Below are 5960 nucleotides of genomic sequence, written 5' to 3' on the forward strand. Positions count from 1 at the left end.
GCTTCAACTCAGGGCCTGGGTGCTCTCTCTGTGTATTAGTGCTGAAAGCTGGTCCCCTACCACTTGAGCAACAGTTCCAATTCTGGCTTTTTGGTGGCCTATTGGATATAAGCCTGCATAGGCTGCCTTTGAACCTTGACTCTTAGATCTCAGAAACCTGAATAGCTAGGATGACTACTGTGAGCCACTGGCACGGGGCTGATGATTATGATATCAGCTTGGAGAGCAGTTTCAGTGAGATTGTTATAATCACTGCTACTCAGTAGAGTGTTTGTTCTTTGTGCATAGAAAAGCTTCCAATAAGTATATATTTAGCTTGTTTCCTGCTGCTTTGCCATTAGAGTTCATGTAGCACAAAAGTGTCATTCAACTGGAGTTTTTCATGTTTTATGTACAGGATCATAGCATCTGCAAATAGGATTAATTTCTCTTTTGAGTTTATTTTGGTCCTTTGGTTTCTTTGACATTGCTTTGGTTACAGGTCCAGGCACAAAGTAAATAGCATCAGAGATGGAGAGCCTACATGGCCTCCTTTCTCCCTTATGTAGGCTTTTTCATATTTTCTCATTAAGTACAGGGTGAAATATAGATGATCACACAGAGCCTTTGTGATGTTGAAGCATGCCCTCCCTTCTCTTCCTAGTTTCTTTGGCGCTTTTATTATGAAGTGATGTTGACTTTTGTCCAAGGGCTTTTGTTCAGGCATTGATATGATCAGGTTATTTCTGTTCTCTTTTATAAATGCTCTTGAGGGGTTCAGTTGATGTTAGGATTTGATTTCAGATCCTGTCTCTTTAAGAGCTATATAATTGATTTCTGTAATATTTATTGTTTTATCTTATTATTTTGTTTTATCTTATTTATTTTTAACCCTTAATTGGTTGTGCAGAGGAGTTGTTGTTCAAAAAATTTATACATGACCTGGCACCAGTAGCTCAGGTCTGTAATCCCAGCTACTCAAGAGGGTGAGATCTGAGGATCACGGTTCAAAGCCAGTCAGGGAAGGAAAGTCATGAGACTCTTATCTCCAGTTAACCACCAGAAAACCTGAAGTGGTGCTGTGGCTTACGTGGTACAGTGCTCCCCTTGAGCTGAAAAGCTGAGGGACATCACCCAAGCCCAGAGTTCAAGACCCACGACCAACCAAACAAAAATTGTACATGATGACAATGAGTCTTGAAGCTTCCCAATAGTTGTACAGTTCATTTTCCACATAGCAGTGATTCTCACTGCTGCTTCTTTCACAATTCATTCTGCATTTTGGGGAGACAATCACTACCTCTGTCTTCTCACACATTACACTTCTGCATAAGTCACTTGTATACTCCTTGCTCATTTTTGGTAGATTCTAGTATGTCTACAAAATTCATTGGAGCCGGATACTGGTGACTCATGCCTGCAGCCCCAGAGATTTTGAAGGATGAAATAGAAGGATCACAGTTCAAAGCCAGCCTGGGCAGGAAAGACTGTGAGACTCTCATTTCCAATTAACCAGCAACAATCCCAGATAAGGAGTTGTGGCTCCAGCAATGGCAAAAAACAGTTCAGGAAAAGCGTCCATGTCCTGAGTTCAAGCCCCGAAACAGCACAAAACCAAAGAACCAAAAGCAACAACAACTAAAACTAATCCATGAAAATGCTCTTTCAACAATTTCATAAAAGAGAGGGAATTCTTGAGAAGTCAACCTATAGAAGCAAAACAAGCTACCAAAACATGGTAAGGTGACTATGAGTATCAAGGAACTCAGAAAATGATTAATGAATGGACCTGAGATAACACACATACGAAAGGCTCACAAATGCATGTGATAACATATTAGAAAGTCCACACATGATGAGCAAGATGATTTCACTGCAAGGGTGCAAATTGGCTCAACACACACAAACAGTAAATGTAAAAGTCCATGAAGACAACCAAGGATTGAAAAATACTCACAGGGGAGCTAAGGGAATATACAGACTTATAAACAGGAAAATAATAGGGAAATAGACTTTTAACCAGGTCCAATGTCCAGTGGTAGGACAGAAGGCTTGAGGAACGTCAGCCAGTGAGCAAAAGGGTCTGCTACTGACTTAGAGTTATATTCTCTGGCCAAAACACAGAATAAAATAAGCACTCCCTAGTGGTCTGCAGACTAGACAGGGCCCCTGTTCCTTAGGATACTTCTACAGAAAGGAGTACAACTGGACACTCAGGGGCTTCCTCTCTCCACAGCACAACCCTGGAAAGTCCATTTTGTTCTCTGAATCAGGAGCACCAATCTTCCCAATTGTGTCCCAGTGTTCCACTGCCTGTCACAAAGTAGCCTCACCGGAAGAGGGAGGACCCAGGATTATATGTCATTGCCTGGATCCTGTTCTATCATTGGCTATAATATCCTGCTTTGCCATTGGTGGAATCCTTTTCCATTGATTATATCCTGCTTTGCCATTGGCTGCATCCTTCTTCATTCACTAAATCTTGCTTTGTCTTTGGCTGTATCCGTTGAGTTGTTTTTTTTTTTTTTTTGGCCAGTCTTGGGGCTTGAACTCTGGGCCTGTGCAGTGTCCCTGAGCATCTTTTGCTCAAGACTAGCATTCTACCACTTGATCCACAGCACCACTCCTGGTATTTTCTGTGACTAATTGGAGATAAGACTCTCATAAACTTTCCTGCCCTGGCTAGCTTTGAGTTGCAGTCCTCAGATCTCACCCTCCTGAGTAGCTAGGATTACAGATATGAGCCACCAATGCCTAGCTCTGGCTGTATCCTTTGTCACTGGATACCTCCTGCTTTGTCATAGGTCGCATCCTGCTTCCTTATTGGCTGGATCCTGGTTTGTCATTGGATGACTAGCATTCATAGGGTGATCTACTAAAATTTCTTATAACAAACAGCACTGTTAGTAGAAATAGAATACAAGGAAGAAATGGATTGTTCAGCAGCTGTCTTTATAAAAACAAAACCAAGGCATGAATTTTAGCAATGTATAGAAAATGTATTTCACCTACCAATAATATTTTAAACAAACAATATAAAACTTTTGTGCGCACACACATCACACACACACACACACACACACACACACATACACACGGAAAGGTACATCAAGTAAGACTTCAAAGCTTCAATGTATTAAAATTCCGGCATATCGCTGGGAATGTGGCTTAGTGGTAGAATGCACACCTAGCATGCATGAAGCCTTGGGTTTGATTCCTCACTGCCACATAAAAAGAAAAATCTAGAAGTGGTGCTATGGCTCAAGTGGTAGAGTGGTAGCCTTAAGCAAAAGGGAGAGTTGCCAGGCCTTGATTTCAAGCCCCAGATTGGCAAAAACAAGAACAAAAACAAAATCTGGCATATCTGCATTCAAATATCTGCTCAATACCCACACAGTTTTTTCCCCATGTACAATACTAGAATCTTCTCTGCTTTTGAACAAAGATTTTGGCTGTCCAATCAGCCACTGAATACTTTCTGACAACTGGTAATTGTCATCAATGAGAGGTGTTACATTGGAAAGAATTTTATTATACTTCATGAGGAAACAAGGGGACACGATTGGGCAGCATGATAAAATACAAATGACCATGTTCAAAGTTGGCATTTTCTCTAATGTGTAAAAGGAAAATAATTCACAATGTTGGTGGAGCAACAGAAACAGTGAAGCAGCTGACAAGCCGCGGGGTGATGTGGATGGCTTTGGCTAGGCTAGGGAGTGATGGCTAGGCGATGACTACTTAGCGATGCTGGGACTGTAAAGGTACATGGCTCTCTTGGGGTGTCGGGAGAGGGCTGTCAACATGTGGAGGCGGGTGGTGAGCATGAAGATTACAAACATAAGGTCTCAGAATAAGAAGATGCCATGATCTATTTTCTTCTCTCTGTCGAGTATGACAATATGCATTGGAAAACCCAGAACCAACAACAGTAAAGTGACTTTGGGCTTTCAGAGCCTTAATGACCAGGATCTACATGAGCATATTGGCAACCAAGAAGAAGAGAAAATAAGGGAAAATCCACACCAAAGATTTAGATTTAAGCCACACGCACTGGACACAGCTGGAGATGATGGTGTTGGCTTGAAATGCACTGAGGAGCGAGGTGGTACAGATGGAAAGCACCTGGGTGACTCTGAAAAGGAACACCACTGCCTTGCAGCCCACATCATCCACAAAGTGCTAGACTCTAAGGACACTATGATATCTGGCACCATTGTAAACATGGTATTAGGCAAGTTGATCACAGTCAGATGCATAAAGATGGCATTGCTGGGCTTCTTTAGGTGACAGAATAAAAACATGTACAGATAGAGCATGGAGGGCAGGGAATTCCCCATGACACCAATGTACAGCTGGGCTATGAGGAAAAGCCTTCATATTGATTCACCCAAGAACATCACTGATAGTTTTTGTGATGTTTCGATATATAGAGCAGCCAGACAGTTGATACAGGAGAGAAAAATCAGTGCACTGCTTATGGATCCATTCCAAATTGAGCTTCAGGGAGAATATGCAGAAGATGAAGTTCTCTTTCAGGCCCAGGGGTGGCACTACTGGAACAGGATCCCAAGACTTCCTCAGGATCTTAAGGGACAGTAATGGCTGTGATTATGGCAACGTGTTGTTCATGATATAATTCCTAGTTCCTCAGCGAGGAGGAACTGTGGGCTTGTGTGACAAATTTGCCTGTGAAAAGGAGTTTTCTTTGTTCTTCAGATTGGTGTGTGTGCCTCTGTGTGTGTGTTTGTGTGTGTGTGTGTGTGTGTGTGTGTGAGTGTGTGTGTGAAATTCTGTGGCTTGATCTCAGGGCCTAAGTGTTATCCCTGAACTTTTTTTTTTATTGCTCAGTACTAATAGGTATATTTCCATCTTTATGCTGGTTCTTTGGCGATAAGTCTCACAGACTCTTCTGAATGGGCTGGCTTTGAATCCTGATCTTCAAATCTCAACTTTTTTTTTTCAGTCATGGGACGTGAAATTTGGGACTGGGCACTGTCCCTCAGCTCCTCAGCTCAAAGTGACTGATCTACCACTTGAGCCACAGCAGCACTTATGGTTTTTGTGGTGGTTAATTGGAAATAAGAGTCTCACGGATATTTCTGCCTGGGCTGGTTTTGAACCATGATCCTCAGATCTCAGCCTCCTGAGTAGCTAGGATTACAGGCGTCAGACTCTATTGCCCAGATAGAGCCTCTCATTGTTAAAACACATCTTATCTCAAATACAGGGTAAAGCTAAGGAACAAGTCCCGAGTTCAAGCTCCAGCACTCGAAACAAAATTTATAGCACCCTAGGAATTTTTCAAAGTGCAATAGTTCCTATGGTGAAATTCCATGTGACAGTTTGTCTCTCCTAGTGTCGTCTTTCTGCTGCCCACAATCCATTCAACATGTAGCACAACTTCTTTTCCTTTCACTTATGCCAAATACAACAATCAGAAGTCCATGTCTTTGGTGCTGGTTATTTAACCCCTTGACACTTAGGTGCTAATGTGTCAATGAGGGAACTTGGATCTTGCTGCCCAAGGGTTAAAATTGGGAACTTAAGTTGCTACTAAATCATAGTTTAAAAACAAAACAAACCTAGATAATATTTTGACAAGATGGCGGAGGAGAAGCTGGAATCTGAACAAGCTCTCTCATAGAAAGCAGTTTTAGAGTTCCAGTGAACAGTCCCAAGCCAGAGAAACACACCAAGTGTGCCATCACAAGACAGAGAGTTAGACAAGAGAGGGAGAGCCAAGGCAAGAAGACACATCTGATCGCTAGCCAGCAGCCGCCGCTGGCGGCGGCGGCAGCAGGGTCGCGGTGGAGACGGCAGCCGGGCGATACCTGAGCGCTCACACAGAGAGTCCGGGACGAAGGAGCCAGACGCAGCAGGCAAGCGGATTCTACTCAACACCAGCAAGAACGGACAAGGAGCAGACAGCTTCATCCTGCAGTTTGCAGACCAGAGACGACCCAGGATCCAAGACTCGG

This window comes from Dipodomys ordii, unplaced genomic scaffold (genome assembly GCF_000151885.1).
Source record: "Dipodomys ordii isolate 6190 unplaced genomic scaffold, Dord_2.0 Scaffold250, whole genome shotgun sequence".
In the NCBI taxonomy this organism is placed as follows: domain Eukaryota; kingdom Metazoa; phylum Chordata; class Mammalia; order Rodentia; family Heteromyidae; genus Dipodomys; species Dipodomys ordii.